This window comes from Pleurodeles waltl, chromosome 2_2 (genome assembly GCF_031143425.1).
Source record: "Pleurodeles waltl isolate 20211129_DDA chromosome 2_2, aPleWal1.hap1.20221129, whole genome shotgun sequence".
NCBI lineage: Eukaryota > Metazoa > Chordata > Amphibia > Caudata > Salamandridae > Pleurodeles > Pleurodeles waltl.
In genome coordinates this window covers 311,569,654-311,596,898 of record NC_090439.1, presented here as the reverse complement: position 1 = coordinate 311,596,898, position 27,245 = coordinate 311,569,654, and the positions used below count along the sequence as shown (strand labels likewise).

The 27,245-nt window shown below is 41.8% G+C and overlaps 1 protein-coding gene across 1 annotated transcript in view; it reads left to right on the top strand.

Moving 5' to 3' along the window:
• Positions 1 to 27,245, top strand: part of LOC138282357 (potassium voltage-gated channel subfamily G member 2-like) — a 913,601-nt gene that overhangs the window by 199,301 nt on the left and 687,055 nt on the right. The gene's annotated exons all lie outside the window — the stretch shown is intronic.

Genomic DNA, 27,245 nt, shown 5'->3' with positions numbered 1-27,245 from the left:
GGTTTCCGCCCTATGACGATTGACAGATCACAGAGACAAATGGTTGACTGACTGATTTTCTGAACTCTATTATACATGTTGACATATTTGCCTTTGATTCATTTGTTAACTTATGCTAATGCTTTAGAATGTTCTATGATGCAAGTCCTGATTAGGTTATGCTTTTGGCGCCTTCTAATGAATTAATGCGGAATTTTGCTTGAACTGAATAAAGGTTGAACTAATCTCATGATTTAGTATTGTAACTAATAGGGAAATAAAATCACTAAAACAAATTCTGAATTGTGGTTATTCATGGCTGAAGAGTCATGGTGTGTTCTTATTGTTGTTATTGATTATTGATTAATGTTTTGTCTAATGGTTTATCGAATTTTGTGCATTGACTATTGGGAAACATTGGTCACATCTTAGCTAGGATACTCCATGCGAATCAAAAGGTTCATCGACCTGTACGCGTCACCTTGTAAGTCTACTTATTAAGGACCGACGCGCCAGCCATATTTTTCAAACATGAATTTAGGAACATTTATGCCCCCCCCCATCCTGGCAACAATGCAAATAGTGAACTAAGGGCCATATGTACGAACACATTTTCCCATAGACACAGAATGGGCAAAACTGCTTGCTACATCTGCCCCTAAGAGGTATGCCAGTTGTTATGTGCCCCCTCTGAGTGGCATGGGTTTCTCTTCTACATGGGCAACATTATAGTTCATTAAATACAACACAAGAGAAGGTTTTGAAAAGGGCACATTCTAAAGTCATGCACTTTGAGGTCCTCTTGTATTTGATAATGAAGAAAAAGGAGGCAAAGTGAAATAAAACAATCACCTAGGATCACACAGTTTGGCCAATTGGGAAAGCGGGGGTTCCACGACCCCCCCCCCCACACACAACTGCCACCCTGCTGACACTAATGCTCCCTTTGGTCACACCATAGACCAAACTTTCTGACCCCCTGGAAAATGTTTGTGAGTATCCATGATTCAGACCATTTCGTAGGATTAATTCTGGCGGGCACTCCACTGCCAATAAAATATCTGAAGCTGAGGTAATAACAAGGATGTTAATATCTCACTTTATGATCTCACTTTATGAAGTGTTGCTTGTCAAGCATTAATATTCATGGGAGGACAGAAATCCACGCCAGCCCTGCGCCTCCAGTGAAACGTTTACAAGTTCACCACCTTCTCATCAGATCACAGGGTGCGCAAGGCAGTCATGTTCTTGGGTGGAGATAGCGTGTTTCCTGGAAACCGGGAGTTGTGAGGTGGATTGGAAAGGCTGGTTTGCCCTTGTGCTTTGAAACCTACTTCCAGGTGCATTGACGCTCACTGACATCTTAAGGATTTGTGGGGCCCCTTGCACGATATATTTTAGGAGCCCCATTTTTGAAACAACAATGAATGCATTACACTTTTTAGGCTCATGCAAACCCTTGCGGTGCCAAATAATTCTGAATTATATATTGAACTGTCAGAAAAGGGGCTAAAAAATCAAATGAAAGTTCATGCTGCCTGATGAATCCTAGTCCAATAGTGACAAAACTAAGCCTGAACAAGCGTTGATTAGGCAATTTCTTTTAGAGTTTGGATCTATTATTTGTACTTAAATTAGCAACTTTTTATGTGGAATTCACTGTTTAACCAGCTTGTTACTTCCACTGTCATAAAGCATGCAGGGGGGCGACTTGGTAGATGTTTAATGAACTAGTGTATGATAATAAATTAAGATGTGTACATGGCACTTGAATTGGTATCCTTAGTTGCTATGTATTTGTAATCACACGTATACATACCCTCCTTCACTAATGCGGCCTTGATACAATGATGAAAATCGAAGGGCTGCTCTGAGAAATCTCTCTATTCAGTTGCTTACAAGCGGACACTTTCCTCCTAATTTCTCTTCCCCTACCTTGTCCCTCTCCTGTCCTCCATTTTACATATTTACATGCACTCCTCTGGTTAGACGGTTACCTGTGGCTGCTGAGCGGGAGAAACAGGGCAGGACAGGTGAAGTACAGGACGTGAGGGAACAGTATAGAAGGAGTCGCGTAAGAGAGGGAGACGGGGTTCGAGATATAGATGAGGTAGAAAAATATGTGAGATGGGGAGAGATGGGAACTAAATAAAGGGAGGTGTGGGAGGCAGAAAGATAACTGGAGACAGAAAGCGGATAGCATAGAAAGAGAGGTAGTAGAACAGGTAAGGTTTTAGAGTGCTCCAGAGGGGCAGAGAGCTGGGAATAGGGAGAGCGAACCGTAGAGAGCAGGAGGTGAGTTCAAGGGGGGTGAATCAGAAACGGAGGTGAATCAGGGAGAGGCACCGGCAGCAAGAGGTAGGCCGAGAGGCTTGGAGGGGATGATAGAGGAGGAGAGGCGAAGGTAGAGAAACAGAAGTAGCCAGACAGACGTAAGACATGAAGAGAAGTAAAAAGAACAGGAAGAAAGGGAAGGTGGTGAGGGGAGGCGGTGAACCAATGGTGAGGTAAGTTGGGAGGTTAGGTGATTAGAGAGTGATCTGGGGTACACAGAGGTGTGAGGTGGTGAAGAAAATGTGAGGAAGAGAGAGACATGTGGTAGGGATGTGAGGAGAAATGGTGAAGGGGAGAAAGGGCTGAACGAGGTAAAATAGGCGAAGGAGAAATGCAGGGAGGCGAGGTGGAGAAAGAACAGTGAAATACAAACAGAGGGCTGAGGCAGAGGGAGTTGGGGTAGTGAGGGGATCAAAATTGATACATGTCAGGGGAGGCACAGAGTGATAGAGAGAGGTGAATGTTATGAGAGAGAGCAAGAGAGAGGTGAAGTTTAGTGAGATGCAATAAGTATATTGGCAAAGAGGCGCAGTAGACAAATGGGAGGTTGAGAGCTGAGACAGAGAGAGACAGAGAGAGAGAGAGAGAGAGAAAGAGAGAAAGAGAGAAAGGATGAATGTACATAGAGATATAGTGCTATAGAGAGGTTAAAAGAGAGAATTAAGGTTGAAGCGGTGAGATGAAATGAGGAGAGGGAAATTACACAGAATGATTATTTTTGCAACTTAATTGCCACCAACTACTTGAGAGTGTGTGAAGACTGGCCATGCTGGGCATGCCCACTAGTGGCTACATTTACCAACACTTAGTACCAGTGCAAAGTCATCCGAAGTGACACACCAGCACAAAGTGTAATTTGGAATTTACTTTTCAAAACAAAACTGTTTTAGCATTAGAAAGTTTCCCAAAAAAATAAAACTTTATGTTAAAGGGCCATAACATGGGTGGTACGTGAGTGTTCCCATGCAACCACCCCTGGTTTTTGATGCAAGGCCCAACTAGTCATGGGGGCTTTACATAAAAAAATACACCTCCTCAATGTAGGCACAAAGAAGGAGCAAAGTTTTTTCCAGACATTTCTAACTTTGCATGTGTGCTGTACTGTACAGCACTCGTACAAAGTGGGAAATGTTTTAAAATAAGTCAATCATAGAATATAATACTGGAAGGGTAAACTCCCAGTACAAAACCTATGCTAGACTTACTCAGATACCTTTGCAAAACTGTATGTGTGTGTGGCACTTGGCAGCGTGAGAGATGGTGTGCGATTTGGAACATTGAGGCAGCACCATATTTTAACAGATAGAGGGCCTCATTTACGAGGCCCTTATGCCACCGGACCATCTATTTTAGCGACGCTCTGGCGGAGCAATACCTGGCACCATATTTCAAGGCAGCGTTAAGCCACTTTTTGTGGCTTTTTGTGGCTTAAAGCCGCCTTGTAAATACAGCCCCTTCAGATGCATCACTTAGCGTGGAAGGGGCGTGCAATGGGTGTTGCTGTGAGTGTTCCACTGCAACACCCTTGCACTTTGACGCTGCCCCAGATTTACGAGGAATTGTAAACCTAAGGCAGTGCCGTTACCATGGCGCAACAAGGAGAAATACTTTTATTTCTCCTGGTTTTTTATTTTTCTATGTGCATAGAAAAAGCTAAACACCATGAATGATTGTTCATAAAATAAGAGAATCCATTTGTACGAAAGTGAAAATAGAATAAACAGTTGTGGGTTTGTAGGGACTTGCTCTAGAGCCCTCCCACAAGGATTTTCGTTTTAGTCAGACTTTATCCAGTCACTCTGGCATCTCCAGACTTGTTAACTTCAATTCTAGATGAAATGATGTGAGTGAGCACCACCAGTCTTGAAGCCAACATGATAGGTCATAGAAGCAGCACAGCAGCACTGGTGGTGCCCAAAAGGAAGTGACCTAGAACCTCCACTTAACTGCGGTATTTAGACTAGTCATAGTGGCATCATCTTTTTCTCTGGTTACTTCGTGTTGAGCATGTGTTAGGGAGAGGGGATTTGGCTTTGTGAAATTTATAATTCAGAGGGATTGGAAAGATTGGCTTGATGTAATATTCTCAGGCTTCGAAAAGTTATTGTGTGAAAACAGTCACTGCTTTGCGACCTGAGGGTATTTTTGTGCTGGGGTGTTTGGATCCGACACAGCAATGAAAGCCCCATAAAGTCAGATTTGTAGGCTCCTGCCTTATAAATGTGAGACCGGATTCAGTTTACGTATCTTACTGGAAGAGCTGGAAATGCAGGGATGGCGCCTGCGAGGGACAGAGCAGCCTTCCATCCTTGCATTCACATTCGAAAAATGCCTGTATTTTTTTACTGTAGGCCCTATCCCTTGACAAGGACTATAATGCGTTCATAACGTGGAATCTGTTCCTTATGGGCAGCTTTCGCTTTGAGAATCCATTAAACCCTCTTTAGTGAGCTGATATTTTATTAATAGTTTGCCACTTCGATTGCTGCTACGACGCCTTGATATATGTCATTGCGATTCCTAATGGAAGCCCACCGTTTCCATGTCCCCACCTTCTACTGAATCTAAGGAGCTGCAACGTGTAAACTGCAACTCACTGTTCTGATTTTTACTCAAAGTCTGTGATATTGTGAATTGCAGACACTGCAACTGTAAAGCCCTTTGTCACAAGAGACCCAAATTATGTATTCACTGTTAGCTGGTAGGCGGGAGGTAATTTTTCCAGCACAGGAGGTATTTAGAGCTACATTGGGGGGGGGGAGGGGATATCTATATATTCCTGTTCCCCATAATATTAAAATGTGTTTCCTGGCTTGTTCAACCATTGTCTATCGTTCTGTTTCGTGCCGACGGCAGTGCTTAATTTGAGCCGGTGGTTCCCAGTGTGGCGCACCAGCACTTATTTTCGAGGGCCGGCATTTATTTTTCTGCCTCAGGCTTTTCATAAGAGCAAAAAACACATATGGGAAAGACAGGCGAAGAGAAAAACGAAAAAGCCTCGCAAAGGGAGAAAGCAGAAAGTTGCAAGAGTGAGCTGAAGGGGCAGGCGTAGTTGTAAATCGATTAATGATGCCACTACAGCATCCATTTTAGGACATCCTCCTTCCTCACTCCTCATCCCTACTTCTCATCCCTGCTTCTCATCCATCATCCCTGCTCTCTCCAATCATCATCCCTATTTCTCATCCATCATCCCTGCTTCTCATCCATCATATATGATCCCTACTTCTCATCCATCATCCCTACTTCTCTTCCATCATCCCTACTTCTCATCCCTGCGTCTCATCCCTGCTTCTTATCCATCATCCCTACTTCTCATCCATCATCCCTGCTTCTCTTCCATCATCCCTATTTCTCTTCCCTCATCCCTACTTCTCATCCATCATATATCATCCCTACTTCTCATCCATCATCCCTACTTCTTATCCATCATACATCATCCAAACTTCTCATCCATCACCCCTACTTCTCATCCATCATCCCTACTTCTCATCCAACATCGCTATTCCTCATCCCTGCTTCTCATCCATCATACATCATCCCTACTTCTCACTTCTCATCCATCATCCCTACTTCGTATCCATCATACATCATCCCTACTTCTCATCCATCATCCCTACTTCTCATCCATCATCCCTGCTTCTCATCTATCATACATCATCCCTACTTCTCATCCATCATCCCTACTTCTCATCCATCATTACTGCTTCTCTTCCATCTTCCCTACTCCTCACCCCTGCTTCTCATCCCTACTTCTCTTCCATCATCCCTACTTCTCATCCCTCATCCTTGCTTCTCATCCCTACTTCTCATCCATCATTCCTACTTCTCATGCCTCAGTCATCACCCCTACTCCTTATCCATCATCCCTACTCCTCATTCCTCATCCCTCAGTCATACCAACACATTTTCAGTTTTGTGAAACAGACCTTCACACTGATTGGTTAAGAACAGCCAATCAGAGTTATGAGAGAGAGCTGCATCCTTACAGCCCTGCTGGTTTGGGAAATACAAGGAGCCCACAGCTTGGGCCATAAATCAGCTCTTGGAGAAAGGGTTCATCTACTGTTCATGAAAATCTTTCTGGTTTCAGAAAAGAAAAAAAAACAGTTCTCAGAGATAAAAGCAGCCTCAGATGTAAACATGTTATGTGTTACAAATAAAAAGCAGGTTCAGATTTAAACATTTTATTTGTTACAAATAAAAATGAAACCAGAAAAGGTTTGGATGAATTGGATTGCACTGTCACCAGAGTTGATTTTAAACATTTTGTTTCTACATATGAAACTGAAACCAGAAAGGTTTTCGTTTGAACTGTAGATGACCTGTATAACCCTTTCTCCAAGAGCTGATTTATGGCCCAGGCTGTGCACTCCTTGTATTTCCCAAACCAGCAGAGCTTTCTGCAGAGGCCTGTGCAAACAGAAAAACAGTGAGTTGAATAAAATGAAATATTGTGCATGAGCAGCCTTGAATTCACTGTAAACAAACACACAGTTGCATTTCCTCTCCTCCCTCTTCACCCTCCATGTGCAATGAGGAGGCTGTTTTTCATTGAAATAGAATGCAGCTCTCTCTCATAACTCTGATTGGCTGTTCCCAACCAATCAGTGTGAAGGTGTGTTTCACAAAACTGAAATTGTGTTGGTATGACTGAGGGATGAAGAATGAGGAGTAAGGATGATGGCTGAGGCATGAGAAGTAGGAATGATGGAAGATGGATGAGAAGTAGGGATCAGAAGCAGGGATGAGGTATGAGAAGCAGGGATGAGGGATTAGAAGTAGGGATGATGGAAAAGAAGCAGGGATGATGGAAGAGAAGTAGGGATGAGAAGCAGGGATGAGAAGTAAGGATGATGGATGAGAAGCAGGGATGATGGATGAGAAGTAGGGATGATGGATGAGAAGCAGGGATAATGTATGATGGATGAGAAGTAGGGATGATGGATGAGAAGTGAGAAGTAGGGATGATGTATGATGGATGAGAAACAGGGATGATGGAAGAGAAGCAGGGATGATGGATGAGAAGTAGGGGTGATGGATGAGAAGCAGGGATGATGGAAGAGAAACAGGGATGATGGATGAGAAGTAGGGATGATGTATGATGGATGAGAAGTAGGGATGATAGAAGAGAAGTAGGGATGAGAAGTAGTGATGATGGATGAGAAGCAGGGATGATGGATGAGAAGTAGGGATGAAGTATGATGGATGAGAAGTAGGGATGATGGATGAGAAGTGAGAAGTAGGGGTGATGTATGATGGATGAGAAGCAGGGATGATGGAAGAGGAGCAGGGATGATGGATGAGAAGTAGGGGTGATGGATGAGAAGTAGGGATGATGTATGATGGATGAGAAGTAGGGATGATGGATGAGAAGTAGGGATGATGGAAGAGAAGCAGGGATGATGGATGAGAAGTAGGGATGATGTCTGATGGATGAGAAGTAGGGATGATGGATGAGAAGCAGGGTTGAGAAGTAGGGATGAGGAGTGAGGATTGAGGATGTCCTAAAATGGATGCTGTATGCCACGAGATGGTTTCTGAATTATCCTGCCAGTATTCCGTGCTCGCACATTTAATTACAGCCGCCGCGAGTTTCAGAGGAGAGCTTTGGACACCGGCATATTTTTATTTACATATTAAGAAGTAGCTGAGGGGAATAACAGCAAAGAGCAGAGAGGAGCAGCGTGGCTCCTAAAGCCCTTGTCACTCACTGGGTAGTGTTAGCCCCACCTTTGCTGCCTAGAATCTGAAAATGGGCTGTGGAGGAGGTGGTAAGTGGCTCATTTCCATTATCTCACCCGTTCGCAAACGAGCCCTTCTCATTTGGTGGACACCTGTGAATTGCAGTTATGAGGTCACGGAGTACAGGAGTACTTCTCACATTCATAAATTATGTTTGGAATTACCCTTAAGTATGGGTAGATATCATGAATACAAATGCACACATTTCAAGTATATGATCCACGAATTTAAACGCGTCAATCCACCCTCAAAAAAACGTCGTGGATCTGGCCCCAAGAGACAGGGAAGGGAGAATCAATGTAAAAAAAAAAGATAAGAGGACAGTTTAGTATTTTCAACTAGAAAAAACACTATCAAATGATTTATTTGTCATGATTCGACGTTGGAAAGTTACTGCGTCCTACGAGGAAATCACAGTGTCCTTTGGGACGTGTTTATCCTTGGAACATTAATGCTATATTTAATGTACCTCAAAGTACAGTGAATCTGAGCCATTAGTGGCTCCGAATCCAATCATGTGAAAAAGCCATTCATGGTATTTGATTTCCCGATAGACCCCTGCCGTGCAGCCCCTCCGTTGCAGCAAGACCCTGGAGATGAGGCCTGAGAGATGAGGTCACATCGGGGGTACAAGGAATGGTCAAACGGGCGTTCCACAGAACCCTGCCTCTTGGTAACGAAATCAGGGCTGCTGCCTCAACTGAGACAGTTGAGAGAGCACTGGTGGAGGACAACACCACATAGTAGTTAGGCCAGTGCTTAATTTGTAAATAAAAACGTGCCGGTGCCCAAAGCTCTCCTCTGAAATCACGCAGCTGCTGCAATTAAATGTGCGAGCACGGAATACTGAGGCAGCGTGATCCTGAAGCCATTTTAGGTCTCTTTAATCTATTTCATCCACTCCTTGTCCCTTCAGCTCACTCTTGCAGCTTTCTGCTTTCTCCCTTGGTGACGCTTTTCAGTTTTTCTCACTCTTCGTCTTCCCCGTATGTGTCTTTTGCTCGCAGTAAATGCTTCGCGCTGAAAAATAAGTGCCGGCCTTCAAAACTAAGTGCTGGTGCCCCCACCGGAAACCACCAGCTCAAATTAAGCACTGACCTAGGCAAGCACTTGACCTTTCAGATTTACAAACAAGTCGGCCTTGACATTGGTTAGAGATGATATATCATGACGCAAACGTTTTTAGTTGCTAAACTCTTTAGCTGAAGTAAAAAAAAAAAAATCAGGCATTGTCAAAGCCAATAGTTCAGTCTTCTATGTACTAACGAATGTAAATACACACGTGGAAAATGTCTCTGAACACTTTTTTTCCAACCATCATTATTGAGTTTTTAAAATCTTTTAACAGTGCCATAAACACGAGTGCGTATCTTGACTGCATCATTTTGTGCGTAAATAAAGCCTATAGGTAGCATTCAGTTATGGCATTTTGAATTTTGAACTCTATAACAAAAACGTAACTGTGAGCCCGTCCTATGTAGGAAGCTTGGTGAAAATTGTATAGCGGTGTCCACGAGTGTCTCGTTAGCGAGTGGAGTCGCTGTCACATGGCTAGTATGTAAGAGTAGTGGTGTTGAGGGGATCCGAGGTGATGCACTGTTCAAAGGCAGAGGGCAGTCCCGCGGGGAAGTGTTTGTGTATCATCCTATGTTGGACTGGGGTCATCGTCTTGGTCATTTTGAAAGGTATACTATAAAGTTGTCACAAGCAGCTGCTATGGGGCGCTTCTCCAGGCCCTGTATTTCTTCTAGGTATAATACATTGGACTTAACCATGGCCCAGTGAATCACTGTGATCTGCCACTGTGAAAAGCCTGGTGGGACTGGCTACTATCATTGTATACAGCACCTGTGTTAGTGGGTGGGCAGTGGGTTCAGAGGTTGTAATGCTCCAGAGCTTTTCCAGTCCAGTCATCAGTTGCCGGTGCGTCGGGAACAGTCCCGCGGAAGACGGGTCTGTTCGGTCAGCAGATCAAATGGGATCAAGGCACCATCCTGGAACTGTTCCCAAAAGTCCCAATTTCCGAGGACTCCAAAAGCTTCACTCTCTTCCGGCGGCAGCCATTATAAAGGTGCGTGTGGACCATAGGAGGACCTCCTGTGTGCACGGTGTCATGTCGGGGGAGACTCTCAGAGCTCACTGGTAACTATTGTATGCAAAATAAGGTATTGGGGGCTCTAGGTAATGCCGACCTCAGAAGGAATCATTAGCACACGAGGTTCAGGGTGTGAGGCCCCTCTACCGCGCACCCCCTATTAGTTTGCAACTTGCTAACAAAGGGCTGGCCACTGAAGCTGTGCTGCTAGGTAGTAGGGCTCGAATATCGGAGGCGCTACTCCTACATAGTCCGTAGGAAGTTTCAGTTTGGCCTGGGCCACTCTGTACCTCTACTTATTCCAAATGAGGTCCCCAAGCATCTTGTTTAAGAAGTGGAATGGGCTACGGGGAATGGGGATGGGTAGGTTGATAAAGTGGTACAGCACCCTTGGCAGCATTACCTTCTTAGAGAATGCGACTCAGCCTTGCACCATGAGGGGGAAAGAGCCCCAGAAGGCAATATGAGGTCTGAGAGAGGATATTGCCTTCATGAGGGTACCGTCTATAAGGTCACCTGCAGTGTAGTAGATTTTGATGTCCAGGTATCAAAAGTGAGTAGTTCCCATTTAATTATGTGAATGTTGACTGTTACGTCATTTGACGAGCAGTCAGGGTGTAGCCGGAACAGGCAGGACTTGGCTCAGTTGATGCCCAAGTCTGTAACTGCTTTCAGGAAACCTGAGGTTTAAGCTATGTCTCTGATGTATTGGAGGACTTTGTCAGCATAAAAAGAGGCAGTGCTTGTCTCGCCTTTAATAGGTATGCCCCACAATCCCCCAGACTGAGATGTTGTGCTAGTGGCTTCATTACCAGCGCAAAAAGTAGTGAAGAGAGGGGGCACCGTTGGCGGGTGCCGCGGATAATTGTGAATGGGTTAGACATCAGTTGATCTATTTTCACTCTGGCTGTTGGTCCATGTAAAGACTTGATCATCCCTTGTATCTTGTCACTGAGGCCCATGTTTTCTTAGGACCGCAAACATGTATTACCAGTTTAGTGTATGAAAAGCCTTGTCGAGTTCTAGGACCAGTGAAGCAGGACTTCCTCAAGCAATCTGTGCAACCTGCAAACTTTGAAAAACTGGACTTGACTAATATGAATCCAGTTTAGTCAGGTGGACTAGTTCAGGCATAAGTTGATGCAACTATTTTGCTGAGTAACTTGTAGTTACTACCCAGCATGGATGAAGGCCTGTAGTAATGTTATACAGTTCCTACAAATATAGCAGAACTGCATTAGACCAACACAAATTTCACAATATAGAGACTGAGTCAATTTATATCATTAATGAGTGTTGTCATCCCTCATCTAGCTCATAGTACCACATCCAACCCCTAAACCGACCATGGTAAAGATGTTGTTTGCAACTTTGAACATGAACGCACCCTTTCATCTGGTCACTCTTGCATGCCAAAGAAAAACACAAGAAAGATATTAATAAGCATTTCCAAAATATTTTTTGAAATAATCATATTCTTGCATAGAAATCATGTGCTGTGATTATTAGAACAACGTGACACACTACAGCAATCAGCATTGTAAGAAAGGTAAACAATATGAGCAATTCAAGCATGGTAATTGTTGCTGGTTGCATACTCCTATCTGTAGCTAGTACTATCCTAAATAGAGCATAGTGGGAGCACCCTTCTGCCATGGTCAGTTAGGATAGTGTAACCCCCATGCCTTGGTGTTAGGTGTCAGAAAGCCAGTACATAATATCCTCCTTGGCAGGATGGAGGTAGGAGTCAGCAGGGCTGCATTGCAGCCACAGTATGCAGAGGTTCCATGATAATCCCAGCATAGAAGTGCTTCTCTTACTGAGCTTTAGTACAGTAGCTGTATATTTAATAAAGTAGTGTTCTTATCATATTGTGGCAGAGGCGCAGAACAGCACATTCATTCCATATACCTCAAATCAAATGTCTCCTAACAAGCATAGCAGGAAAGCAAAACAAGGGCATCACATTCTAAGTGTACAACCCTGGAAATTACTGTACAGACAGCAGAGACCAATGCAAATCAGACATGCACACACACAGCACATTCACACATTAGCAGAAAAGAGAAGGGTGGAAAAAGCACCACAATATGTCAACCTAAAGAGTTCAATCCAAAATGGAGACTAAAAGGCAGGCCATGCAATAAGAGGCCACCACAAGGGGGTCCTGTCCCTGTTTCGGGAGGGAGACCAGCAGCACTTTTCACATGGATGGCAGCAAGACTCCTGAGGTGTGAGTGGTAGTATATAGTTCGGTCAGCTTCACGACTAATAAGTCTTTGTGTGTTTTATAGAACCCGATGGATACGCCATTAAGTCCCACGGTCTTTCACTTGGGCCAGTCGCGTATAGCATCTCAGATTTTCTGTCCCTTGATTGGGCCACCTAGGATATTAATCTGTCCTGCTATCACTGCTTGCAGCATAATAGTGAGAAGAAATTCCTCGATTCTGGGCTGCTGATGCTGTACAGTGCTTGGTAATGCGTGCAGAATGTATTTCATCCTGGCTGCCTACAATGAAATCTTGGAAAATGCAGATGGCTATTACTGGGGTATTAGCTGATTTGCGCTTGCGTAGCCACACTAGTAGGCAGCCTGGCTTGTCTCCTTCTGCATACCTCTTGGTTTGCTATGCCTTGTAGTCGATGCACTGCGATGTCTCAAGCTATCGGGCATGGCGTTCACTCAGCTTCATCAGCTCATCATGGGCAGCATCATCTCTCAGCCCAGCCAGTTCTAGGCCACGTATAGAGGTCTCTACTTACTCTTGATCCCGATGGAGTGTTCCTCTCCCTCCAATGCTTGTGTGAATGCAGTGCCCTCTCACTACGGTTTTCACACTTCACTAGTGACTGTGTTGCTATGTTTGGTATTGTAGTTTGTGCTGATTCTGCGTGCAGTTTCACAGAATTCTTGATCTTCTAGTGCTGTGGGCTGTGGCATACAGGTGGGAACTGGTGGAACGTGTTGTCCCCAGGCGAGTGTAGCAGGGGCAGGTTGTGTTCTGAGAGGGTCTTCGTCAGGTATTCTGCATCTGTTACTAAGAGTTGTTTGGCGGGGACATAAGAAGCGATTCAACCTAACATGAAGGTCATGTGTTGGATGTGATCCACTAAGACAGGTATGCTGCGACGTGGGTTGTGGACAAGTGGGGAAGGGAAGAGTGTGATCTGTCTAATGTGGTGTCCTGGAGACAGTTAAAATTGCCTCCTATTATCTAGGTGTGGTAGGCCATTGGGTCAGGTGAGTGGAGAGGTGTGCCAAGAAGTGTGACTGGCCTGTATTTGGTAGGTAATTACTTCCCCGGAGTACAGCAGTGCTAGCACGCCTCTACGAAAACATAATGCCCCTCTGGGTCCGCCTTTACAGCAATGCTCTGGAAGGGGATTGTGAATCAGATCCAAATGAGTGCCCCTCTGGCATAGCCTGAGTAGTTCGTAATATAGCATTGACCCCTCCAGCGCTTCTGAAGCCTGGGATCCTTCCCTTTAGCTGGATGGGTTTCCTGCAGGAAAGCTATCTGCGTCCCTTGCCTTTTGAGATATTGATGTGTAAAGCGGTGCTTTTTGGTGGGTCTCTTGCTGAAGATATTCCAAGTTACAATTAACAGTTTCCCCATACTATACCGTGAGGTGATGTGGTGGGGTTGCGGGTGGTGACGGAGGCAAGAACCAGAGGTTGTGGGGGCTGGATGTGGGTGGACCTGCCACCCAGGGATATCCCGTGCCACACGGTTCGGTTTATGATTAACTATAAGAACAATGGAAACTACTCAACATCCTTGTAGAATGTATCTCTCAGATATCAAATGGTTATCATTCATTATAATAGAAGCAGCTTGCAGAAAGTGGAATGATAAGCCAAACAGGCAACAGCATGAGGTGACAGAGATACTCCCCTGGGTGAAACCAAAACCTACTCTCTATAGTATGAACTGTACAGATGCTCTATAGTATGAACTATGCAGATACTCTATACTATTAGCTATACTGATGATAAAATACAGTGTCTATGTTAAAGAATTGGTAGCGGCAGCTTGAGTCTACAGCTGTGCTATCAAACCAAACCTAAAAATCACATGAATGTTGTGCTGTGACTTTGTGGAAGTTTGTTAACTGCAGCGTCTAGGTGCTATGGGTTAGGGCAAAAATTATTTGAGTTGAATTGCGGAGGCTAAGAGATCTATAGTCTGTACTAGGCAGAGGAGAAGGAGGGCATCCCAGAATGATTGATAATTCCTTATGTTTATATATCATCTCAGACTGAGGTTTTGCCTTGTCTAGGCTCTGTAAATAACTTGTGTTATTATTAAGCTATGTACCTTTACTTAATTTCTGAATCTCAGAAAGATAGAAGGTTAAATTGGTTTTGCCAGGATTCGAACTCGAGAACTGCTCGGCCACAGAAGATCAGTGAGCATTTAACTTGTGGTGTATAACAGAAAATAAGGCTGATTATAGATGTCAATGATTCCATCCCTAGGGTCTTTTTCACGTTTCCTGTTTTTTTCTGGGCAATATTCTATGCACCTTTTGCTCATGTAAAAAATATACCAAACCTCAGGGGGCGACATCATGGCGCTGTTACCACCCCCTAATGAAGGGGCTACATGTCTGCATGTTAGTTTCCGTGCCCTGGAGAACTGGCAGCCTAGGAAAGCTGAAAGCACTTCCTGGATAATGGCTTAGGTGACAAAGCGTGTGAGGTGTGTCTCGATTACCGGAAAAATAACTTTTTTTCAAATTGTACCTCCCTTTTAAGGGAAATTGATTTGTGAAAGCCTTTCAACGTAGTCGTGCAGGAATTCAATTAATACTATGATGGTTATATTGCTCTGTACATCCTAGCAGTGCTGTACCATAAAATGATGGCGCCTACCAGCAGAATGTGAACAGAGTGCCCTAAGTCTTCCATATCTTGCAGACATTCATTTGCCTTGGGCTGACTGTGGTCTCCTGAAAGTTGTGGGGGCTGCGCTTCATGGGCTGCGGGGGCCTGAGTTAAGCCCCCGAGCAGTGGCTGCCTCTTATGCCGCTTTGTGCACACTTATCCTTAGCATATTGCGTCCTATTCCATTTTCTATCTGCTGGGGCCATATTATATATATAACGCACTTGCCCTGTTGCACCATGGTACAGCTTTGAAAAGGTGTGGCGGGCACAAACAGGGAAAGTACACCCTATTATGAAGAATGCACTGCCCCCAGAGGGCTGTTTTAAGGAGGCACACTGAAAATGCGACACTTTTTTTGTGGTGCGCTTACAGTGCACCGCCTAAAGGCATGTTAGGCCCTGTGTACACATCCATAACCCGGCCTGGGTGCAGAGGCAAAGCGATTCCCTCATTTGCATGGGGCCACGCCCCGTGCAATGGGGAAACACCCCCTCATAATATCGCTGGTGCTACATGTCCGGTAGCATTGTAGGTATTACATGAGGGGATGCACAAGCATCTGAGGCCCCTTCTGTAATACCAGTGTGCCCCATTGGCGCACAACATCGGCACACACGCCCATTGAGCCCCCAGGGCACGATGTGTAATACAATACAAGGGCTTTGGAACACCATTATTCTGCAGATGTAGCATCTCAGATGACCGCCATCTTTAATTTTCTTTGTTCTTCTTCACATAATAGACATTTAATTGGCTTGTGCATATGCCTGGCTCTGATTATATTGTTAGAGACTTGGAAAAGATTGCTCAGAAGTGATGGATATGCCTCAGAAGGCCAATAAACTACATTATTTTTTCCCCTAACAATAAAGATACGTTCTGTGTTTTGGCATCATAGTTTCGAGGTAAACATGCTTGCAGTGGAATTCTAGGAGAGTGATTTGCGGCACGTTGCAGAAGGCTCCCACATTTCAAGAAAGCCATTCACTCTGTGCTCATGGGCACCAACATGCACTTTGGATTGTATGTCAAGATAACCACATTTCGCCCCATTGGGTTTAACTTTGTATCTTTTAACTCTAATAGAGCAACATATTATTTCATTCGCAATATTTATGTCATATGACATTGTGACAATGATCTCCCTGTGCTATACCCGGCTTTATTACTCTTGGTTGCAGATTGCTGTTGCAGCACTGTAACAGGCTGATTTTCTACTCCAAATACAATTTCGATCTTCAGTTTCTCACTTTCCTAACATTCAGAGGAGATAAATACAAAGGTGATGGTGGAATTCTTGCAAAAAAATAACAGCCACTTCCTCATATACTGCAACTGAAGCCATTCTAAGGGTGACATTTTGCATTCGTGAATTACATTACATGACAGCGAAGGAGAAGGTGTGTGTGTGTACCACTGTGGCCCATATGTGAAAGCTGACAGATATCACTATTCTTCAAAATTCTAAAGATACTCCTTCAAAGGGCAGGAGTAAATGTGTAATTGGGGTGCAACCAAGGAGACAACAGATTATTTATGAAAGTGTAGGGGAGAGGTTTCTCGTGAGGGAAGACTTTTTGGGGAAAACGAACTAAATTCAAAGTACAGTGGTATTTTTGCATTCCCTGTCCGCATGCAGACCCGCTCACCTGTACATTTCCAAATGTGCATGAGGACGCACGTGAGCACTCCTGGGAGTCGACTGCTGGCCTTTGTTAAGCAATCTAAGCGAATGTGGCTCAAAGAGCTCTTTTCTCTACAGAGCTTTCTTTTCTTTGAAAAAGCAAATGCTTGATTTCTAACTTCGCGGACACAAAGGCACCATTATTCAGAGATTACACGTAGATACTGAAAACTGAGGCAGTGCATAGAAAGCGTGAGAGAGATAGAACCAGTCCCCGAAACTGTCACATCTTGCCTACATTTCTCTCCCACCGCTTGGTTCTATTTTGTCTGCGGGTCTCTCAGCAGTGTGTATACTTTTTGTCTTTGTATTGAAATTACGATGGTGTAATTTCTTGTAATGTGTGTAATTTCTAGAAATTTGCCTTTTGCCTTATGCTTGTTACCCAAAATTCCTGAACTATGCCATTAGACCACTTTGAGTAATTATGCCCCATTCGCAGTAAATATTTATTGCGAAAGAACAAGTTTTTCTTTTTTTAGATGTTTTTTATTGAGTCAAATACAAGAACATTAACTTAACATTGCCAGGACAGAGATATGCAGTTGTGAATATATATGCATAAGGAATATTGTACTTGTAAATGCATATTTAAACATGTACATGAATTAGGCATATACAGCAATATAGTATCAAAGACTCCAAGTTTGAATAAAGAAAGAAGAAAGAAAGAGGGAGAAGAGCTTTAGGGATAGAAAAGGGAATCAAGTGATAGCCATGTAGAGAGAGAGGCAATAGGCATTAGTTACAGCGAATTTAAGATGAAATAAGTATATATAAGAAGAAAAACAGGAAATATATTGATATTTTTTAAAAAGGAGGAGAAAAATCCATTTCCTTCGCAGTGCGTGAGAGATAGTTACTTAATGGCAACCATAGCTGATGACGTTTGAAGAAAGTTCCTGTTGAATCAAGCTTGTAGCTGTCAAGTCTATGATGATAACATACAGGATTCCACCACTGTCTGAGAGTAATGTTCTCCGAAGATTTCCAGTTAGAAGTAATAATAGAGATTCCAATAGAAAGCAAAAGGTCCACCAATTTTCCAAGAGGCCTGAATGAACTCCAGATATCGTGTACGCCTCCCAAAAACAGTAATTCATATGACATTGGTAAGGAGATCTGAGCTATTGCTGAAATGCAAGACCATATTGAGGACCAAAAAGTAGATAGGAATGGACAGGTAAAAAACATGTGAAAGTCAGTACCCTGATGAGTGTGGCAGCGCCAACAATTGTCATTTTGTGCAAGTTTGAATTTGTAAAGGCGTACAGGAGTGTAGAAAAGTCTATTATAAAAAAAATATAGGGTCTGTGTGAGGCTTGCAGTGCGTGCAGTGGAATGTATCTTATACCATATTCTATCCCATAAAGAAGTTGGCCAAACAACACCAAGATCTGATTCCCACAATGTCTCAATAGGTGATTTGAGTCTAGGTGAAACAGACGTTCTTAAAAGTTTATAAATTCCAGCTGCCCTAGGATAATTAGAAGTTACAATCGGGTGTGGAGATGATGCAAGAGAGGAATGATTATGATGTATAAGTCTATTCAGGGCCTCTTGGACTAGAGTAGAAAGAATAATATATTGGGACTTCATGCGAATAGGGAGATTGTAAATTGCTTAGAGAGTAGTAAAAGGGATGATAGAGTCTTTATGATATAATTGGGAAATGAGAAGAATACCTTTAGTCATCCAAGACTTCCAACACAAGGTTTTACCTTGTTTCCTAAGCGAACTATTATGCCAAATAGGACTGTTAAAGAATTGATTAATGGGGGTAAGATGCAAAATAAAAAAAGCTTTCAGTAAGTTGACTGAATGGGAGATAGTGCTGGGCAACCAGAATTTTGGGGGGTTAGACATAAATATAATGTGTTTATGGGAAAAGGGAGAAATAAATGTTTCTTCCAAAGAGAACCATAGCTTTTTAGGGGCATCATTGAGTGTAGATAAATAGGGATGTATTTGCTTAATGCCAAAAGATTTGTGATAAGTTATAAAGTCAGGGAAATTAACTCCACCTTGTACTTTAGGAAGTTTTAATTTCGAGAGAGAGATTCGGGATTGTTTACCGTTCCACAGGAACTTGGATAGAATTTTATCAATTGAACTAAAAAATAGTTTAGGTATCTTAATAGGAAGCATCATAAGGAAGAAGTTAATGATAGGGAGAAGCATCATCTTAATGGTGTCCAAGCGGCCCCACCACGTGAGATATAACGGAGACCATTTCTGTGTGAGATCTACCATCTTTGCCGATAGGATTTCTAAATTAGTCCTTAATGTATCCTTGAGAGTAGTGCAGTACCATACCCCCATGCATTTAATCTTAGAAGAATTCCAAGATAATCCTGCATCAAGGAATACAGAGCCAGTGCAATGAGCATTAAGTGGTAAGACCACTGTTTTGTCTATATTAAGTTTATAGCCAGATACATCAGAATATAAGTTGAGCTCATGCAGGAATGCAGGAAGAGAAGTGTCAGGGTGAGACATGAACAAAAGAATATCATCAGCATATGCCATAAATTTGATGTGTGCATTATTAATTTGAAACCCCCGTAAATTGTTCAGATGTTTTTAATTGGTATAGAAAAGGTTCGAGAGCCAAAATAAATAGTAAAGGAGATAATGGGCATCCCTGACGAGTACCCCTTTTAAGAGGGAAAAAAGGAGATCGGATACCGTTTGTTATAACCGAGGAACATGGTGAGGAATAAAGAATGGATATAAAATGTCGGAATTTAGTACCTAGTCCATGCCATTCCAATGCTTTCAACAAGAAACCCCAGTAGACCCTATCAAAGGCCTTTTCTGCATCCAATGATAAAGCTGCCAGAGGAATCTTAAGTTTAGATGCCTTGTTAATAATATTTAAAAAGGTACGGGAATTATCTGCTACATTTCTATTAGGGATAAAACCAGATTGATGAGAATCAATAAGGTCAGGTATATATGGGAGTAAACGGAGCGCTAAAACTTTGGCATAGAGTTTACAATCAGTATTAATTAAAGATATGGGTCTATAATTTTTACAGTCAGTCGCATCCCGATCTTTTTTGGGAATAAGACAAATCATGGCCTCCGTAAATGAGCCAGATGCAGAACCTGACATTATAAAATTATTAAGTAATTGAAAGAGTTTGGAGAAAAGAGACTTAGCAAACTGAATAAAGAATTCTACTGTGAAGCCATCTGGGCCTGGAGCCTTACCCTTGGGGAGAGATTGTAAAGCTGTGTATAGTTCGGTAAGTTGTAGGGGTTGGTCTAAAGATGAGAGGTCAATTTGCAATGGGTCCCTTGGTTTGAGATTAGAGAAATATTGGTTGAGAGATTCAACTGTTGGTGTGTGTGCTGGAGTGTACAGGTCCTTATAGTAAGAAGCGAAACACAATGCTATATCTTTATCTCTAAAGTGTTTAACACCATTGTTATCTGTGATAGATTTAATAGCTGTTTTTTCTTTTCTTTGTTTCAAATATCGAGCTAGAAGAGAACCAGCTTTATTGTTACCACCATAATATCTGGCATTTATTTTCAGGAGGGTGCCACATGCTTGTTCTGTGGTATATTGGTTAAACTCCATTTTAGCTGAGACTAGTGCTTCAAGATGTGATTTACTGGTTTTGTGAGTATAGTATTCATGTTCTAGGGACTTTATATTTTCAAGGATGGAAGTCGATTTTTGTTGAGCAGACTTTTTTTTGGAGTGAGCGTAACTTATGATGAAACCCCAAGAGGCTGCTTTGAATGCATCCCACACAAAATGAAATGATAGTTGATCACTATCGTTGATGTGAAAGTATTCTTCTATAAACTTACTGTAGGAAGCGATAAAAGTAGCATCTGAAAGTAGAGAGTTATTAAACCTCCATGAAGAAGTTTTAGAACCATTAAGAAAAAGATCAAGGTCAGTAATCACAGGTGCGTGATCTGAGATCAAAATAGCACCGATTTCAGAGTTGACCATATGTTGCAATAAACCTTTACTCAGAAAGATATAATCAAGCCTGGAATGGGAATGGTGGGTAGGAGAATAAAAAGAGTATTCCAAGAGGTCGGGATTGCATAGTCTCCAGGAATCAGAGAGAGAATGGTGTAAAATAAAGTTTTTAAAGGCTTTGAGGGAAGGCATGTGGAATGAAATGTGACGTGGAACGTCTGTCCAAAAATGGATCGAGAATTTGGTTGCAGTCACCACCTATTAGTAAATTGTTTGAGGAATGTTCAGAGACAATATGTGAAAGATTCTTCCAAAAATTTGGATCTGGATGTGTGGGGCCGTATATATTAAGGATAGTAAGAGAAATATTGTCAATTGTAAATGTAACAAGTACCCAGCGACCTTCTGTATCTTGATGCTGTGAAATTATGGTAGGTTTGAGAGATTTATGACAGAGTATAATTACCCCATTTTTGTTTGTGATGGAAGAGGAGTAGAAAACGTCCCCCACCCATTGTTTTTTAAGCTTAATTGCCTCAGAGTCGTTGAGGTGAGTCTCTTGCAACAAAGCAATGTGGCATTTCAAACGAGCTAGGTGAGGTAAGACACGCTGACGTTTAATGGGGTGTTTAAGCCCCTTAACATTCCAAGTAACAGTTCTAAGTTGCATAACAAGAAGTAATAATAAACAACTGCTGTAACAATGAAAAAATTAGGCATATCAATATTGCAAAAGCAAAGAAATTAGGAAGAAACAAGATAGTAAAGAAAAAGAAAAGGAGGAAGATGACCTCCAGAAGTTGTATATACATGGATGTGGCAATACAGGGACTAAAGTCCACGAAAGCTAAAAAAAACAAGATAGAAAGTGAATACCCCGAAAGGTAGAGGGACAGCGGAAAACCTGAAAAGACAGGCAAGAGTGGCTTCAGCACAAGAAAAGTGATATTAGATATTAAAACATATGAAGGCGAGTTTCATGGAAGAAAAAAAAAAAAAAAACATACAAACGAAAAATGTACCATTCAGGAGACCAAATAACATAATAACTACAGTAAAGGACTGTGACATGAAAAACAATAAAAATCAAAGCTTAACAGTGGAACGTGTAGGAGAACAGTTTGGATGGTGAGAAAGGGATACGGTTGGGAGAGGAACATGAGGATTGCACAAAGAACACTATCTAAAAAAATATATATATATATATATAAGAAAATAAGAAGATGCAGAGATGGAAAACCATGGATATAAATATTAAACATAAACATTACTATAAAAGTGTCCAGAAATAAAAAAAAGAAGAACATTAAAGACAAATTTAATTATATCTTCAAGTAATTGCAGATGCTCCTAGTTCCATTGCTTCTGTTTTGTGTTGGTTAATAAACGTTTGTAGTGCTGAAGGTTCCTCAAACGAGTAGGATTTGTCCTTGAATGTAATTTTGAAAAGGCATGGGTGAAGAAGACCATATCGAATATTCAAGGATTTGAGTTGTGGACGCAAGTCCAAAAACTGTTTGCGACATGCAGCTGTAGCAGGAGAGAAGTCTTGTGTGAAAAATACTTTATGACCTGACCATAGCAAAGAGACCATCTTTTTGGCTTCCGAGAGTATTTGCATCAAGTCAGTAAATTAGAGAAAGAGAATAATAATTCCTCTAGGATGTGCACGAGGGCCAGTTGAAGTCTGTGGACCTAAACGATGTGCCCGTTGGATAGAGAGGGGAGAGGTAGGAGGCAAGCGAAGAATTGAAGGTATTGCTTTTTGAAGGAATGCAATCATGTTAGAGCCTTCAGAACCTTCTGGAATCCCAAAAAGGCAAAGATTATTTCTCCTATTTCTGTTTTCTAAGCTTTCAGTAAGCCTTTTAAGTTGAGCTATGTCTTTAGAGATCTGAGGATTGACAGTGTTACAATCTTCAAGGCTACTGACTCTCTGTTCCAGAGTACAAATTCGTTGTTCGTGTTGGGACCATTGCTCCTCAATACGTTGCAAAGAGGCATTAGTGTCCATCATAAAGGGCTTTAGTGCACGCAATTCCTCCATGACATCATCTAGAGTAAGATGTGTAGGTGATTTTGAGGGAGAATCAAGGTCTTTTTTGGGGCGCTTGACAGAGGAGGTGTTAGATGTTTTTTTCGCAACTGCACCAGCAGCATGAGATGAAGAGGCGCCATCCTTTAAAAAGACTGCAGCACTATCCATTGTTAAAGTTGATGGTAGAGAAGATTTAGTTATATGTGTGTGCACCACTCGAAGACGATTATTAGACTTGGAGAAAGAAGATGACTGGCAACTCTGAGAATTATGTGGTCTCCCCATAAAAGCCAGCAGCAATTTGGTAATAGGAAGCCAGCAATGTGAGGTGTTGATGAAATTATATTACAATGAGAAGCTGCTGCCAGAAGTTTCCAACAACATAGCAAAATATAATAAAAAATATATAAATAGAAAATCCTAAATTATTCTCTCATAACAGGCATGACAGAATACCACAAGAGCAAAGCACTTTACTGCACATAGTCAAACAATTGGTGACTAGTTTTAAGGGAACCTTCTGAAAAGGAAAAAAATCCCCTCCATCAAAGGAAAGCATTTACCATGTTATGAAGAGCAATTTGAAAGAGCTCCTTGACAAGAGCTGCCAGTGAATACTGAAAGTTGAAAAACTCAGCTAAATGTGTTTGAAGAGAGAGGTCAAAAGTTCAGCTGGCTGTCAGATGGTAATAAATATTCCATTGCAGAGGAAACTAGATTTGTAGAATCACATCCAGGCAAGCAGTTAAAAGTCAAATAGAAACATTTCTGTGAAAGTTTAGGTTTGTGCAGAGGCTTACAGAGTGAAACAATTACCTCAGGCACTCACATGAAGTCTCTGAAATGACTTCAGAACTGGATGTCTCTGTAAGATAAAGGCATATTTATGCAGCTGCAGTGCTCCGGTGCTTAAAAATGCTGAAGAAATTAATAATTTTTATGTGAAAACATCTCCTTCTTTCCAGGAAGTGCTGAAGCCTCACGGAGCTCTAAACAGCAGCGGCCATCTTGCGTGACCTCCAGCCCAGAAAGAACAAGTTGTGACAAAAAGTTACCGGCACAGGAAGAACAGAACTTGTGGCTGTTGTTCACTGTGCTTTTGTCTAAGTGTGCCCTTGTGCGAAAAATTGATGCAAGGATGCATTACGCTTTAAAAGATAGCATGAAATGACAGACTGGCCTTGTGCGTAATTTCGCATCATTTTGCTGTAATTTTGTGTAAACCCCGGAATGCAAATAACACAAACTTTGTATACCCCTGGTTTTGAGGAGATTATTGTTAGTTCTCACATTCAACTCTGAGTGTGTTAATGAAGATTGTGCAGCGGTTACGTGTGCTAAATCAGGTCTGTAAGGGGAAATATTCTGCTGACGTGTGAGGGAAGCTCGCACTGCTTCTGCCTGTGACTTCAGATGGGAGACGGCTCTGCTGCTGGCTGTACTGCGTTCTGAATGAACGTTGCACCCACCTGCCTTCTGATCCCATTAAATCTGTGACACCTTGCATGCTAGGACATTTTGATCGATCTTGTAATGCAGGAGCAGTGCCTATAGTGCGGCGCCGCTACAATTCAGGACTAAGGACCTGAGGGAAATGAGTCCCTGCAGACTGAAGTCCTGTCTATCTTCAGCGGGAACAACTTCTACAGGAACGGGGGTAGGATGAGACTAAACTTAACCTCAGGTGAAGCGGGAAAGCTTTGAATATCTTTGTGGGGGGCTATGTTTGCTGAACTTTTCCCGACTTTAAAGACGATATGTACAGCTAGAAGTGGATGAAAATGTGTGCCAAATTTAAAAAAATAAGAAGGAAGCCTGAGAAAGAAGCCTACATTATATGCCTTTCCTGGGATGATAATCTGTAGTCATTAAAAGCGGATATTTTCATGTCAGAAACCTGCACCCAAACTATATTTTAGTAAAGGACGGGGTTTTCAATGTGAGTCGTGAAGAGAGTGGATCATTCCAAAAGTATATAGGCTGGGAAAGTACAAGACCCCTCCCTCCAATTTGCAAGGTGTATTAAATGTGTTTTCTACGGTTATTATATGTTGAAAATCTTGCTTTGTTAGATTCAAATACTGATATGCGAACAATGTTTTCTGTGTAATGTTATACTATGGCTTTGAGTCGAAAAAGTTGAGAAACATAAAAACATTGAGTTCAATTTACAGAGATTTGCTATGTGTGACTTTCAGAGATGTCTCACGTCTTTTTATATTTTTTCGGCCATTTTATGCTATATTCTCAAAGTTTTGCATAGAAGTAAATTTAGACGCCTGGAGCATGCGAGTGGTGGTTTTATCCCAATGAAATTTACTTAAAAAATAACTATTATGGAGGACAAAAATCAAAGAAAAATTAGATTTACAAATTCCCTAATTTCATTATACGTCCTCTGGTCGATTTTGTTTTGCTATCACCTGGAGCACCTATTGATGACGAAAAGCTACACTTAGACATCTCTAATTTTTAGCGATTTGTATGAATAGTCCTAGACAGTTTTGCGAATCACTGAAAATGCGTAACCCTGTGCAAGTTATATGTTGTAAGTCCATGATGACTAGATGTATGTGAGTTGGACCACTGCACTTTATTAACTTTCCAATTCCACAAAAATGTATACCGGGCGTGACTAAGGAGCACGAGTTCTGAGATTTCATAGAATCTTAAAAAAGTGGGCAGCATTTTGTTGAAAAAATGAAGCAAAAAAGCCACAATAAATATCTATCACTCACCTCTTTCTTTCTTAACAAGTGTCATCTTGTCTCAGATCATGGTACCTAAACATAAACAGCAAGAGGGATAGCTTCTCATAAAAAAGATCAAATCGCTCCCTTTGTAATAGAAAAGAATAAGCAGCAATAGTTTAAAGGCTGACTGATGCAAACCTATCTCTAACTGATGTATGTGAAAGGAAGTTAAAGTGTCCATCCAGTGAAAATGAATTCTCCTCTGAAGGGTGATTTTTACAACAATCTATAAATCACCAAAACTCCCCTTCAGGATTAATGGTAGTTGTTGAAAATTTCGTCTCTTGTTATAGCATAATAACAATATCTCAAATTCACTTCTTACATACTACTTTCAGCCTCAATTTCTACACTGGGAGGCTTATTTACTAGTTTTTGACACAGAACAGTGCAGTAGGTCACTTTGCCGCACTGCCCTGCCTCAAAAGAAAAGGGCAGGAATTGGCCATATCTATGAGTTATGGCGCATTCCTGTCCTCTTCCACCCCACTGGCACACAGTTGGCTGCCTTGTGTTCCGCCATCGTGCAAGGGTGTCTGCATTGTAGGAATGATTGTTTTTGTGCAGGAAAGAACCCTTTCTAACACATAAATAATCAATGGAGGCATTTTCCTCCTTCTAGAATGCAGCATACATAGAAAGAGGGAAAAAACAAGAAGAAAAAAAAAGTTATTCTTATTCTCTGGGGAGGTGTAGGCTTTTGACCTATTCCTAGGTTTACAAAACCTTGTAAATCTGGGAATGTGTCTAAATCCATGGGTGTTGCGTAGGAACACCCACCTCAAAACCCATGGAACGCCTCTTTGATACAGAGTAAGGCAACGCAGGGACTTGCACTCCATTGTCTTGCTCCATATCTATAAGACCATGAAAAGCATGCAAAGTGGCTTTGCGCAGCCTTGTAGATATGGGTCTCCAGCCTGCATCGCCTGTGCATTACAAAAAGTGACACACCGGTGGTGCAAGCTGCTTGTAAATTTGCCCCTAAGTCCGTGAATATGTGTTATGTTACATCATTTGTATTTGTGTGGCACAAACCATAATTTTCATAGCATTGTAGTGCATTTTTTAACTGGGCACACTTTCATATGGATTTGGGAAGACCATGCATCCATTGTGTCTGATGTTTAGTGGTGTATGATGGTCAGATACTAGTCTGAAATTTGTTAAATGTCTAGGCCTGTCAGTGGTTTCCGTCGAATAGTGTGAATCAGATGTAGTCTGGAATTTTGAGTAAGAAAAATTCCTATGCCTTAATACATAGCCAGAATATTGAGGAAAAAAATATCAAAAGGTAAATGCATATAGGGAAGTTTGAGCATATTGTTCCTAATTCCACATGTACGTACCTCAAAGATACATATGTTATCAATGTACACATTTGTGGAATTAGGTATAGACAATCTATACCTACTTATCTGTTGATAGTTTTATCCTTGAAATTTTGGCTACAATATTTATGTATAACAATATTCCCTACTTGATATTCAGGTCTCACACAGTATGATGGTAAATTGTATTGAATCCTGGGAGATCTTTGTAGAGGCTCATGTGTATTGATGGCTGTATGAAGGATTTGCACCTATTTAATGTGGTGCAGAGGAGAACTGGCTGCCATCCTTGATGCCACAATGTTGATCTATGTGTGACCATAACAAAAGCATAATGTGTGTATCAATGCTAATCTAATGTAAAGTGGTGCACTCAAAGTCAATAATAAAGTGCATTCACTATGGTGTTAGGAGAAAACGTATTGTGTATTTAATCTTATTAATTT